The 15026-nt window shown below is 44.9% G+C and overlaps 1 protein-coding gene and 1 pseudogene across 4 annotated transcripts in view; both read left to right on the top strand.

The window, feature by feature from the left end:
* FUT10 (fucosyltransferase 10) overlaps positions 1-15026 on the top strand; it is a 120542-nt gene that overhangs the window by 38632 nt on the left and 66884 nt on the right. The gene's annotated exons all lie outside the window — the stretch shown is intronic.
* On the top strand, positions 1226-1859 carry LOC115899728 (annotated as a pseudogene).

Genomic DNA, 15026 nt, shown 5'->3' with positions numbered 1-15026 from the left:
GCAACTGGTAGGCAGTCATAGTAATTCACAGCCCAAAACTTTATATCTAAAAATGTAAATACAAATTTCTTACACTCTTTTTTTTTTTTTTGAGATGGAGTCTCGCTCTGTCACCCAGTCTGGAGTGCAGTGGCACAATCTTGGCTTACTGCAACCTCCGCCTCCCCGGTTCAAGCGATTCTCTTGCCTCAGCCTCCCAGGTAGCTGGGACTACAGGCATGCACCACAATGTCCAGCTAATTTTTGTGTTTTTAATAGAGACAGGGTTTCACACTGTTGGCCAGGCTGGTCTCGAACTCCTGACTCCACGTGATCTGCCTGCCTCAGCCTCCTACAGTGCTGGGATTACAGGTGTGAGCCACCATGTCCTGCCTTCAGACTCCTTTTTTAACTGATGAAGCCATTTTTAATTAGTAAATCTAGAAGAAAAACATCTAGAGGCATTTATAAGGTTTTTTTTCCCCCTCCAGTAAAAGTGTCTTGAAAGCTGGCAGTATGCTTTTGTGTTTTTATTTTTTTAAATTTTTTTTTAAATTTTAACTGAACCTCTGCTATGTGACTGATGCTTCAGTTTCCTCTGTCTTAGCCAGGGGAGTTCGAGCTCCATTATGGGTACAGTGCTAGGGAAGCAAGAGTGAGGGGGAAAGGGAAGTGATGCTGGAAAGGAAGAGAAAGGATGTAATGCGCTTGCATGTTCGTCATAGCACTGTTCACAAGAGCAAAGACATGGAATCAATCCACGTGCCCATCACCTGGATCAGTGGCGGATTGGATAAAGAAAATCTTCATATACACCATGGAATACTACACGGTCAGAAAAAATAACAAAATCATGTCCTCTGCAGCAACATGAATGCAGCGGCAGCTGGAGGCCATTATCCTAAGTGAATCAGAATTAATGCAGGAGCAGATACCACGTGTTCTCTCTTAGAAGTAGGAACTCAACATTGGGTAGGCAGGGACATAAAGATGGCAGCAATAGACACTGGGGACTATTAGAGGGGAGAAGGAGGGAGGGGGGCAAAGGTTGAAAAGCTGTTGGGTACTACCACGTTCAGTACCTGGGTAATGAGATCATTCATAATGATCTTCAGCATCATGCGTGTGGACCTCCTGATTCTAAAATAAAAGTTGAAGAAAATTGGCCGCCATTTCAGCGTTTTGTCAGAAGCGTCCGCGCCTCAAGGAGGAGGCCCTGCTGATTTCTCTGATGGCTGCTTTCAGGATGGTGAAGCTGTTCGTCAGAAACCTGCCCCGGGAGGCAACAGAGCAGGAGATTCGCTCACTCTTTGAGCAGTATGGGAAGGTGCTGGAATGTGGCATCATTAAGAATTAGGCTTTGTGCACATGAAAGATAAAACTGCAGAGGAAGACGCCAAAACTACAGAGGAAGATGCTTGTAATGCACCATTACAAGCTTCATGGGGTAAACATCAACATGGAAGCCAGCAAGAATAAGAGCAAAACCTCAACCAAGTTGCATGTGGGCAGAGGATTCAGTGGCGGCCATCAGGGGTCTTGATAACACAGAGTTTCACGGTGGGATGTGTGTGGGCTGAAATTCCGAGCTGTGGTCATGCATGAGAATACACACCCTTGGTGGTACCCAGTCTCCGAGACGTTCTCGGCTCAGTGCGTTCAGTCCCTCAGGAACCGTGGACCTTAATTTACCTTGCTAAGTTGAGACCTGCTCTTCCTTTCCTTTCCTTTTCTGCCCATTTTCCTGTTTTTCTGTCCTTCAATACTTCTGTAGCTTCCCATTCATGTTCTGTTCTCCCAGCAGGCCTCTGTGTGTGCAGAAACTGTGGTGGGGGCTGTACTGTCTCCTCCCTGCCTCCTGTGGCTGTTGGATTTGGGAATGACCGTGGCGAGAGTCTCACTGCCCCTGAGACTCTTTTTGGTCCAAAGGCTAGATCTATAGAGTTGGATCACTTTTTTTCTTCACGGTAAAATAAATGGTTTTTCAACTTAAAAAAAAAATTTGAAAAAAATTATATAAAAACAAAATTAGGCCAGGTATGGTGACTTAGGTCTGTAATCCTAGCTCTTTGGGAGGCTGAGGCAGGTAGATCACCGGAGGTCAGGAGTACGAGAACAGCCTGGCCAACATGTTGCAACCCCATCTCTACTAAAAATACCAAAATTGTCCTGGAGTGGTGGTGCATGCCTGTAATGCCAGCTACTCTGGAGGCTGAGGCAGGAGAATCACATGAACCGGGAGGTGGAGGTTGCAGTGAGCGGAGATCACAACACTGCACTCTAGCCTGGGTGACAGAGTAAGACTCCATCTCAAAAAAAAAAAAAAAAAGAAAAAAAAAAGAAAATTGGCTGGGCGCCGTGGCTCACGCCTGTAATCCCAGCCCTTTGGGAGGCCGAGGTGGGCAGATCATGAGGTCAGGAGTTCGAGACCAGTCTGGCCAATATGGTGAAACCCTGTCTCTACTAAAGATACAAAAATTAATCAGGTGTGGTGGTGCATGCCTGTAGTCCCCATTACTCGGGAGGCTGAGGCAGAAGAATCACTTGAACCCGGGAGGTGGAGGTTGCAGTGAGCCGAGATCGCGCCACTGCCCTCCAGCCTGGGTGACACAGCGAGACTCCATCTCAAAAAAAAAAAAAAAAAAATTAAAAACTAAATAAAATTAAGCAAGATATGAATAAATTATGAGCAAAATATTAAAAGAAAAGAGCATGTAGATGGCAGTTTCACCAGGAAGCATAGTCATGAGAAGTCTCTGGAAAGGAAACGTGTCTTGGATAGGGAGGAATGAATAAGAAAATATTTTTTAGTTCCTCCCTGTCTCCTTCCTGTTTTTGATTGATCAAAGTTTTCCCCAGCACTCTGGGTCATGTTAGTTTGTTCCTTGGACAGCCGCTGGGAAAACTAGAGCCAGTGACAGCATCCGCAGCACTAGCCAGCGAGCCAGTGCACCTGTATGTGTGCCCAGCCAGCCTCTTGTTATCTGGTGGCAGTGGCAGGGAAGACCCCAGGAGGCGGCAAGGCCCTGTCAGGTGATGTGGGAGCCCCCAGGTAGCGAGGAACTGCCCTGCAGTGGCTTTAGCAGGGGTGGAGGTGCACATCAGTGAGCCTTGCTCTGGGGAGGGTTGGAACCTCCTTTCTGGGGCCATAACTGATTCCAGGTGGTCCTCCTGGAATCATCAGCAGCACTGCACTGAAAGCCAAGGTCTGGTGCCCTGCGCAGGAGCTCTCTCCAGTTCTACAGGAGGCCACAAGTGATCATGGGAAGGGGAAAAAGGAATCAAATAGCTTTTATGCTTACTTGGTTTGTTTTTAAAGAACCCACGGAGCTGCGTTAAACTCTAGGTCCTAAGTAGCAGGGTCATGAAAGAGGAATCAGCGGCCTTCCCATTAGCTGGCCTTTCCGTCATGCCCTCTGGCACTTCCTTTCTCCTCCACACGTTGGGAATATGGCAGTGGGAGGGGTGTCTTGGTGAGGGATGGAGAGAAAACAAAGCTAGGAAGAGCAAAGACAAAATGAATAAGAGAATCAGATTCAAGAGGGTGCTATAAGTAAAATGCTTAATGTGGACCTGCTGCAGGGAAACTTTTGTGGTTTTTTTTTTTGGTTTTTGAGACGGAATCTTGCTCTGTTGCCCCGGCTGGAGTGCAGTGGTGTGATCTTGGCTTACTGCAACCTCTGCCTCCCATATTCAAGCCATTCTCCTGCCTCCGCCTCCCGAGTAGCTGGGATTACAGGCATGCGCCACCACACTCAGCTAATTTTTGTTATTTTTAGTAGAGATGGCGTTTCACCATGTTGGCCACGCTGGTCTCAATCTTCTGACCTCATGATCTGCCTGCCTCGGCCTCCCAAAGTGCTAGGATTACAGGCATGAGCCACCGCGCCTGGCTTTTATTTTATTATTTATTTATTTATTTATTTATTTATTTATTGAGACAGTGTCTTGCTCTGTTGCCCAGGCTAAGTGCAGTGACACAATCTCAGCTCACTGCAGCCTAGACCTCCTAGGCCCAAGTGATCCTCCCACTTCATTCTCCTGAGTATCTGGTACCACAGATACGTACTACCATGCCTAGTTAATTTTTCAAATTTAGTTTGTTTTTTTTTTTGAAGACTGAATCTTGCTCTGTCACCCAAGCGGGAGTACAGTGGTGCTATCTTGGTTCACTGCAATCTTCGCCTCCTGGGTTCAAGTGATTCTCCTGCCTCAGCCTCCCAAGTAGCTGGGATTATAGGCAGCCGCCACCATGCCTGGCTAGTTTTTGTATTTTTAGTAGAGATGGGGTTTCACCATGTTGGCCAGGCTGGTCTTAAACTCCTGACCTCAGGTGATCCACCTGCCTCGTTCTGCCAAAGTGCTGGGATTACAGGTGTGAGCCACTGCACCCAGCCTCAAATTTAGTTTTCGTAGAGATAAAGTCTTCCAGTGTTGCCCAGACTCTGCAGGGCTATTTTTGAAAAGAATGATTAATGAATAATTTTTTTTTTTTTTTTTTGAGACTGAGCCTCACTCCGTTGCCCAGCCTGAAGTGCAGTGTTGTGATCTCGGCTCACTGCAATCCTCTGCCTCCTGGGTTCAAGCGGTTCTCCTGCCTCAGCCTCCTGAGTAGCTGGGATTACAGGTGTGTGCCACCACGCCTGGTTACTGTTTGTATTTTTGGTAGAGATGGGGTTTTGCCATGTTGGTCAGGCTGGTCTTGAACTCCTGACCTCAGGTGTTCTACTTGCCTTGGCCTCCCAAAGTGTGGTATTACAGGTGTGAGTCACTGTGCCTGGCCTCAATGAATGATTTTAAGTACTTCTTTATGCTACAAGGAAATTTATCAAAATTTAAAGGAGCAGTGCAAATGTCCTTTGAAGAGCCTACTTAGTCCTTGATTATTTTGTTTATCCTGAAAATTCTTTTATAATAAAAAATGCATGTGAAATTAGTTAAAATATTTTAATAGCTTTTTGATAGCTAAATATTTCTATTTGGTTGCACATTTTAATGTATTCTAGCACTATAATGTTTAGTATATTCAGGCCTTTATATATAAAGCAGCATATTTGGGATTTCTGTATAGCAGGCACTCTGATGTGGAAAGAGCATTGATTTGGAAGTCAGAATATCTAGGTTTGAGATCCAGCTCTGATACTAGTCATGTAACTGTGAACAATTCACATAACCAATCTAGCATTCCCAAATCTAAATGTACATGTGAATCACCTGGAAAAATTAAGAGACAGCATTTTGTTTCCTACCTGTACCAATAGGAATGAGGCCTGGGAACTTGTGTTGTTTTTTATTTTTACTTTTTATTTTACTTTTTTTTTTTTCTTTTTGAGGCGAAGTCTCACTGTTGTTGCCCAGGTTGGAATGTAGTGGCACGTTCTTGGCTCACTGGAACCTCCACCTCCCAGGTTCAAGCAAGTGTTCTGCCTCAGCCTCCCGAGTAGCTGGGATTACAGGTGCCCACCACACCTGGCTAATTTTTAGTAGAGATGGGGTTTCACCATGTTAACCAGGCTGGTCTCGAACTCCAGACCTCATGTGATCCATCCACCTCGGCCTCCCAAAGTGCTGGGATTACAGGCATGAGCCACCGTGCCTGGCTGTATTTTATTTTTTAAGTAGAGACAACGTCTTACTATGTTGCTCAGGCTGGTGTCAAACTCCTGGGCTCAAGAAATCTGTCCACTGCAGCCTCCAAAGTGCTAGGATTATAGGTGTGAGCCACTGTGCCAGGTCCCAAAATCTGTGCTCTTTATGAAGCTTCCCAGGAGATAATGGTGTGGTCCCTCAGAGGGAATGTGTTGGGGACAGCTCCTAGAAGATCTCTTAGGTGGTTTCCACTGCTAATATTTATGACTAAATATAAAATCTCTAAGCTTCATCATGGGAATTTGTAGATGTGTCTTTGGTTTTATCTTTTGTTATTGCTCCTATATGCCTATTATTTATTTGGTGTTAGCTTTGATTGGTAAAAAAAAAATCCAATTATAGCATTATGCCTTTGGGAATATATAATCCTCTTTAATACATCAGCCCTGTAACAAAAGTTTCCAGGAATGTTTTGTGTTGAAATTGGAAAATTGTTTGTAATCAAGAATGTGAATTTTGATGATTCTTTCAAAGGAATTATGCAATTAGGGTATTCTTTTTTTTCTTTTTTCTTTTTTTTGAAACAGAGTCTTGCTCTGTTGCCCAGGCTGGAGTGCAGGGGCTCAGTCTCAACTCACTGCAACCTCCGCCTCCCAGGTTCAAGCGATTCTTGTGCCTCAACTTCTTACGTGACTGGGACTACAGGCACTTGTGCCACTGTGCTCGGCTAATTTTTGTATTTTTTGGTAGACCCTGGGTCTCACCATATTGGCCAGGCTGGTCTTGAACTCCTGGCCTCAAGTGATCTGCCTGTCTTGGCCCCCCAGAGTGCTGGGATTACAGGTGTGAGCCACCGTGCCTGGCCACCTAGGGTATGATTAGTCTTTGAGGATCACTTAATTATTGGACTAATATGGCATCTGGTGATATCTGAAAGTGTCAAGCGAGTGGTCTCTGCTTTGAAGGAGATACTTAGCTGATGCTGAGCAAAAGCATGGATCCGGGAGGGATGACTTTGAAATCCTTCTCTACTATCTCCACCCAGGCCCACACAGACCCAGAATGCACACTTTCCAAGGGTAAGTGTGCGTGTTGCCGTAAAACTGTAAAACTCTTGAGGCTGGTGGGGCTCTGGGGTCATCTGAGTTAGTTGTCTGTCACAGTATACAAGTGTTCCTAGTTTTCTTTAAAATGATGTTGGCCGGGTGCCGTAGTTCACTCCTGTAATCCCAGCACTTTGGGAGGCTGAGGCGTACGGATCACCTGAGGTCAGGAGTTTGAGACCAGCCTGACTAACATGGAGAAACCCCATCTCTACTAAAAATACAAAATTAGCCAAGTGTGGTGGTGCATGCCTGTAATCCCAGCTACTCAGAAGGCTAAGGCAGGAGAATTACTTGAACCCAGGAGGCAGAGGTTGCGGTGAGCCGAGATCCTGCCATTGCACTCCAGCCTGGGCAATAAGAACAAAACTCCGTCTCAAAAGAAAAAAAAATAAATGAAATGATGTCTTTAAATTTCTTCTGTGAGCAATAACTGTAAAACTCCTGGTTTCTCTCAAGTCTTTGACACATGATTGGCTTGGGTGGTCCATATTCCCTTTTTTCTCAAGGTAACTAAACACTAGTTTTTATTTTCATACATGATGTTCAGCAATTTGCAACCTTCCTAGTCAAATTGTCCCATAGTTTGAAGCAAAGGGAAACGATCACACTCTAAATTCCCAGGTTTCCTACTGTCAGCCTCTAAATTTGGTTTTCCAAGCACCCCTGGTTAAGTTACCGAAAGATTGAGAGGAGTTGAAGGCATAAAGATGAAAGGACCATTTTTGATTTTCGGGGGCAACCAAGTTACTTTGGCTTTTGCTCATCCTGTAACATTGATCTCCTCGGCCAGTGCTCTGTCTTCCAAGGGTGATAATGACATTTGGCACCAGGACATCATTAGGCTCATACAAGTCATAGATTTTCTCAGTCACAGCCTGGGTGTGAAATGGGGGTTGGTAATGGCGTTGGTGGAGTAGAGGGTGATGAGTTTTGGCACATGGGAAAGTTTGGTAGGCTTACGTATAAACTGGAGCCTTTTTTTTCTTTTTTTTTTTTGAGACAGAGTCTCACTCTGTCATCCAGGCCAGGGTGCAGCGGTGCAATCCCGACTCACTGCAACCTCTGCCTCCTGGGTTCAAGTGATTCTTTTGCTTTACTCTCCCGAGTAGCTGGGATTACAGGTGCCCACCAACATGCTCAGCGAATTTTTGTATTTTTAGTAGGGATAGGGTTTCACCACGTTGGCCAGGCTGGCCTCGAGCTCCTGGCTTCAAGTGATCCACCTATCTCGGCTTCCCAGAGTGCTGGGATTACAGGCATGAATCACCCTGCCCGGCCTGTTGTTGTTATTATTTTTTTCATTTTAGTTAAGATCAAGTGTTTCTCCTCGTCATTGGTTGCATACACCCATACCTCCTGTACCTTTTCTTGCTCAGCTTTTTGTCACTGTCTCTTCCTCCCCTTCCTCCATCTGCCCTCCCCCTCAATTGCTTCATGCATTTCTGCCATGAATTATAGATAGTACATATCTTCTTTGTAACGCCCCACATGCTCTATTTTATACTGTATTATTCCTTGGAAGAAAGAAGCCAAAGTTGATTTACATTAGTCAAACAAAGATTACATACTCGGTTTGACAGAAACAATTTCTGTCTTTATGAATAATGGCAGATCTAATTTTATACATTTCCATACTTTGCAGAGATAATAGTGACTTTTTTGGCAGGGAGAGGGGTGATGTGAGGCATGTCATAACTAAACTCTCTACCCTAAATTGCTTGAAAAACTGGAGTAATGGAAAGACCTTGGGTCCGAGAGTACTGCAGTAAATATTGGGCCGAATTCGTCACCACATGTTAGATCTCTGACATTGGCATCATTACTTAATATCTTTAAGCTTCTTATTTGTAAAATGAAAATATAAAACCATTTTCTTTAGGGTTTTTGTAAGGTTTGAGTATAATTCATGTAAAGTACACAACATATTGTCTGGGGCAGGGTGGATGCCCAGTAAGTTGTATCCTGTGACTTAGCATCATATGTTTGTTCAGATGAGCTGCTGTACAAAGTTAAAGAGCAGTGGCAATAGGATTATAATATTGTCTTAGCCCGTTTTGTGCTACTGTAACAGAATACTGGAGACTGGATAATTAATATGCAACAGAAATTTATTGGCTCATGGTTCTGGGGGCTGGGAAGTCTAAGATGGAAGGGGTCATCACTTGGCGAGATCCTTCTTGCTGTGTCATCCCATGGTGGAAGAGCTAAAAAGAGTGAGAGAGCAAGAGGTTGGACTCATAGCCTCAAGCCCTTTTATCATCGGCATTAATCCATTCAGTGGTGGAGCCCTCATGATCTAACCACCTCCCATTAGGCCACACCCCCCAATACTGTTGTGTTGGGGGTTAAGTTTCCAACACATGCTTTTTGGGAGACACATTCAAACCACAGCAAATGTATTTAAAAGCTGTACTAATCAAGATGGTTTTGTGGGGGAAAAAGCTTTTCTTCTTCTCTTGAATAGGTTACCATCTCCCTTGTTAGTCTAAAGCATCCATCTGTTTAGGGGAGAATAGGACTATTGCAGGAGAAAAGTTTGACATTCATATTCAGTTTTGACATTCATAATAGGGTCTTTCCTATAAAATAATAAGAGTCTAAAGTCAGACTGTTCTCTTGAAGGGATTTAAAAAATTTCTTTAGCTCCTCCTTTAACATAATAAGAATGAAGACTGTATAAATATAAAACAGATTAGATTTCTCCTGTTGAGAGCGTGTTGCTTCCAGTGGTGACAGCTTGGTCAGGAGCCTTGACACTCCATGGTTGAAGGAAGGGGAGACAGCCTTATGTCTTTTAGTCTTAGGTGTTGGGAAGAGAACCAGGTGAGAGGAGATGAGGAAGTTAGAGGTTAAAGGTAAGTTTTTTTTTTTTTCTTTTTTCCTTTTGAGACGGAGTCTCGCTCTGTCACCAGGCTGGAGTATAGTGGCGAGATCCCGGCTCACTGCAACCTCTGCCTCCCGGGTTCAAGCGATTCTCCTGCCTCAGCCTCCCAAGTAGCTGGGACTACAGGCATGCACTACCACACATGGCTAATTTTTATATTTTTTAGTAGAGATGGGGTTTCACCATGTTGGTCAGGATGGTCTTGATCTCTTGACCTTGCGATCTGCCCACCTTGGCCTCCCAAATCGCTGGGATTATAGGCGTGAGCCATCACGCCAGGCCGAGATCAGTCTTTGTATTTGCTCTTGCCAACCCCAAATCTTGCTTTGGGGATAACTTTTGAAGACGAGATTTTAGAAATGTTGTGTTAAGTTGAGGAAACCATAAAGACAACAGGTTTTGAGATAAACTAGTTATTTTGATACATTGGCTGGGCAGGCAGTGGGCTTGTGGTCTGCTTTCCAATCTTTTGGTTTTTAAAATTTTTTTTCTTTGTAATTACTGGTTATGGTAAGATAATTTTTTTCTTTTCTTGAGACAGAGTTTCGTTCTTGTTGCCCAGGCTGGAATGCAATGGCGCGATCTTGGCTCACTGCAACCTCTGCCTCCTGGGTTCAAGTGATTCTCCGGCCTTAGCCTCCCAAGTAGCTGGGATTACAGGCATGTGCCACCATGCCCAGCTAATTTTGTATTTTTAGTAGAGACATGGTTTCTCCATGTTGGTAGGCTGGTCTCGAACTCCCTACCTCAGGTGATCCGCCCACCTCGGCCTCCCAAAATGCTGGGATTACAGGCGTGAGCCACCACACCTGGGCCTTTTTTGTTTTTGTTTTTAAGAGACAAGGTTACCTATGTTACCCAGGCTGTTCTTGATCCTCCCATCTCAACCTTTCAAGTAGCTGAGATGGCAGGTGTGTGCCACCATGCCTGGCTGCTCACCAAGCCCCTTTGTTCCCATGTTAGATGTTCTGTTTAAAGTGAAGTTATAAAGTGAGCACCTGGGCCAAAGCCTGGGCAGACTGCGTGGCAGCGATTCCTCTGCAGGGGGCTGCATGCTTGTTTGCTCAGGACAGCCCGGTTTTCACCTGCTGTCCTAGGCTTCTCTGCAGTTGGTACCCTCTGTCACTGATACTCTCTGTAATAACCATATAATTTATGGTACAACTGGCACACTTGTACAGTTGTACCATACCATACAGTTGTACCAACTTGTCTCAGTTATACCATAAATTATGTGGTTATTCCAGAGAAGGTACCCTTGTGAGCCCTGAGTGGGGCTAAGTCCTCAGTGGAACATCCCCCAGGCCCTGAGAGGGTCCCTAGGGGCCAGATCACAAGGACGCCAGGTGCCGACTTCAGCATTCTGAGGTCGGAGAAATCAGAGGACAGAAATTACATGGCTTCCAGGCTCTTCTTTCCCCTGGCAAATGTAGTCATGGAAGAAAGCTGGGGAGGGAGGTAGGACCTGGGAAATCCGAAAGGCAGCCATTTTTACTTAGAGTGAATGTTACTTGAGAGCACAGTTTTAAGGTTTTGCCTTAGATCGGATTGAATCTATTGTTTTACTTTTGTATGCCCAGTGGATGGGGACTCATGAGAATAACTGGATTAGTTACAGAGAAGATATACTTCACTTCCTCTGCAACACTGAGTGCTAGGTGAGCAAATTTTGCAGCCTTGTCAATGAACAATTACTTTTTCCTACAGCTTCTTTGTGTCTTCACTGTGCTGTCATTCCTAAAGTCTCTCCAGCTATTTAGACAAGATCACTGTGAGCCTCATAGCTTATGGTCAACACTTTTCTAAAAATATTTAACATCAAAATGAAGTAGAGACAGTCCTCATTTTTCACTGCTTCACATTTTCCTACTCATTCAATACTGACCATGAGATAGGTGGTCAGTATTGGGCAGAGTCTACTTTATATCTATAATCCCCTTAAGAAGTGATCTTCAGACCAGGCATGGTGTCTCACGCCTGTAATCCCAGCACTTTCGGAGGCTGAGGCGAGTGGATCACATCAGGCCAGGAGTTTGAGACAAGCCTGGCCAACATGGTGAAACCCATCTCTACTAAAAAGACAAAAAATTAGCCAGGCATGGTGCCTGGTGCCTGTAATCCCAGTTACTAAGGAGGCTGAGGCAGGAGAATTGCTTGAACACGGGAAGCAGTGGCTGCAGTTGCCCAGCCTGGGCAACAAGAGGGAATCTCTGTCTCAAAAAAAAAGAAGTGCTCTTCAGGGACACACTGTATCTAGAGTTGGGGCATGCTTACAGAGAGTGGTGTTTAAAACAAGCTTTAAATTGAGGTATAACATGTATAAATTTCACTGATCTTAAACATGTGGCCCTGATGAATATCTGGATAGTGTTTTTAATTAAATTAAATTAATTAATTGATTTATTTTTGAGACAGAGTCTCACTCTGTTGCCAAGGCTGGAGTGCAGTGGTGCAATCATGGCTCACTGCAGCTTCAAGTTCCTGAGCTCTGGTGATCCTCTCACCTCAGTCTCCTGAGTAGTTTAAGACTACAGGTGTAGGCCAGGCTCGGTGGCTCATACCTGTAATCCCAGCACTTTGGGAGGCTGAGGGAGGTGGATCATCTGAGGTCGGGAGTTCAAGACCAGCCTGACCAACATGGAGAAACCCCATCTCTACTAAAAATACAAAATTAGCTGAGCGTGGTGGCATAATCCCAGCTACTCAGGAGGTAGAGGCAGGAGAATTGCTTGAACCTGGGAGGCAGAGGTTGCAGTGAGCCAAGATTGTGCCATTGCACTCTAGCCTGGGCAACAAGAGTGAAACTCCGTCTAAAAAAAAAAAAAAACTATAGAAGTGCACCATCATGCCCGGTGGCTATATATTTTTATTTATTTTTATTTTTATTTTTTTAGCAGATAGGGTCTCATTTTGTTGCCCAGGCTGGTCTTGAACTCCTGGCCTCAAGTGATCCTCTCGCTGTGGCATCCCAAAGTGCTAGGATTATAGATGTGAGTCACCGCCAGCTGAGATAGTATATATTTTTTAAACAACCTCCTTTTTGTCTTTGACATCAGGATGAGTTAGGACAGTCTCTGCTACTCCCTTGCCTGTTTACTTGCTCATAGAAACCTAGAATGTGAGGGATCAAGTCAGAACTCACAAACTTGAACTTAACTTCATGTAATCCAATAAGGTGAATTTTATGGGCTCTCTAAAATGTCACATTCTGTGAATGGGGGGCGGGGGGCGGTCTGAATCTGGGCCTCAGCATCAGGGGCTGCCCATGATCCCACTTTCTTCCCTTCTTCTTTTGCCAACTTCAGCCAGCCTAAGCTCCCCTGAATGGAGGGAGCCAGGTCATCAGTTTCCGTTGGAGGGAAGGTCATGTAAGCAAACCTATGGAGACAAATCTCTCCCTTAAACAGAAGAACAACCTCCTATTTATCTTCTCACCTCCTCCATCATTCCTATTGTAGAACCTCAGTTCCCTGAGAACTATATCATAGCATCTCTGTCTTCTCACTCCACTTCTTTTCTGTTTTTTTGTTTTTTGTTTTTTTTGGTGAGACAGGGTCTCAGTCTGTTGCCAGGCTGGAGTGCTGTGGTGCAATCATGGCTCACTGAAGCCTCCCAAGCCCAAGCCTCCCAGGTCCAGGGCTCAAGTGATCCTCCTGCCTCAGCATCCCAAATGGCTGGCACTGCAGGCACATGCCACCATGCCTGGCTAATTTTTTATTTTTTAATTTTTTGTAGCGATGGGGTCTCGATATGTTGCCCAGGCTGGTCTTTGACTCCTGTCGTCAACTGATTCTTCTGCCTCGGCATCCCAAAATGCTGGGATGACAGGCGTGAGCCACTGTGCCTGACTCTCCCGCTATTTCTTACTTCTCAACTCTCGACTGTGGCTGTGGTCCATTCCTCCACTGAAAGAGCTCTGGGTGAATTATCAACCACTTCCCTGTTGCCAAATCCTCCATATTGCTAAATAAAATGCAGGTATTTTTTAGTTCTCATCCTATTTGACTTCTTAGCAATACTTGATATCATTAACTATGCCTTTCTTCTTGAAGTATCTTTGCTTCTGTAACCCAGCATTTCTGGTTTTCTTCTTCATCTGCCCTGGCAAGGCCACTCTGTCTTGCTGGCCTTTGGATGTGGCAATTCAAGACTCAATCTAAGGCATTTTATGGTTCTCACTTTAGACTCCTCCTGGACTGGTGGTTCACAATCCTTTTTTTTTTTTTTTTTTTTTTTTTTTTTTGAGACGGAGGCTCACCCTGTTGCCTAGGCTGGAGTACAGTGGTGTGTCTCAGCTCACTGCAACATCCGCCTCCCAGACTCAAGCGATCCTCCCGCCTCAGCCTCCAGAGTAGCCAGGACTAAAGATGGGTGCCACCATACCCAGCTAATTTACTTAGTTTTTGTATGGATGGGGTTTCACCATGTTGGCCAGGTGGGTCTCGAACTCCTGACCTCAGGTGAACCGCCTGCCTTGGCCTCCCAAAGTGCTGGGATTACAGGTGTGCGCCCAGCCTTTTTTTTTTTTGAGACAGGGTCTCCATCTGTCACTAGACTGGAGTGCAGTGGCATGATCATGGCCCACTGCAGCCTCGACTTCCCAGGATCCAGCGATCCTACTTCAGTTTTCCAAGTAGCTGGGACCGCAGGAGTGTGCCACCATGCCCTGCTAAGTTTTGTATTTTTTGTAGAGACGGGGTTTTACCATGTTGCTCAGGCTTGTCTTGAATTTCTGAGCTCAAACAATTCACACACCTTAGCCTTCCAGAGTCCTGGGATTGCAGGTTTGATCCTGGGATCCACTGCACCCAACCAGTTCACAATTGTCTTAGCCTAAATGCCCGCCTCTTGTAACAGTTTGTATATGTAATGCCCTATCTGTAATATAAAGGGAAATAATTTATATTAAATAAGTATTTCAATATTTATATGCTTGGGCATGTAGGAGGCTATGGGACGTTTCTTCTCTGTGAACTGTGCTGTGCTTTGCAAGATGTCTGGCATCCCTAGTCTTCTCCCACTGAATGGCAGTAGCAATCCCAAATCGCTGTGAGACACCCGTCCTCATCTCCCCCACCTTGTAAAATTCCAAAAAGCCCCCTCAAGGTCCCACTCAGTGTTGAGAACTATTGGCTTAGCAATCTCCCCCACCACCCCAGCTGGCAGCCCTTTTGCAGCTTGCATAGGCACTCACATCTTCACTCCAGACCTCTCTTGTGAGTCCCATACGGGGATAACCTGTTATCTGCTTGCTGTCCAATTTATGGATCACACAGTTAACACCAAACCCAGATAGTGGTTGCAGTCCCCATCTGCTATGCAAACCAAGAAACTAGTATTCATCCTCGGAGCCTTCCTTCCCTTTACCTTTGGTGGGTTTCCAATCTATCATAAAATTCTTTGGAACATATTTGTTAAGTAACTGAAATATTTTCGAATTCCTTTTTTCTAAATCTTTTCACTTCTTT

This window comes from Rhinopithecus roxellana, chromosome 9 (assembly GCF_007565055.1).
Source record: "Rhinopithecus roxellana isolate Shanxi Qingling chromosome 9, ASM756505v1, whole genome shotgun sequence".
Classification (NCBI taxonomy): domain Eukaryota; kingdom Metazoa; phylum Chordata; class Mammalia; order Primates; family Cercopithecidae; genus Rhinopithecus; species Rhinopithecus roxellana.
Note: the sequence above shows the minus strand (reverse complement) of the source record. Positions and strands in the feature narration are given on the sequence as shown.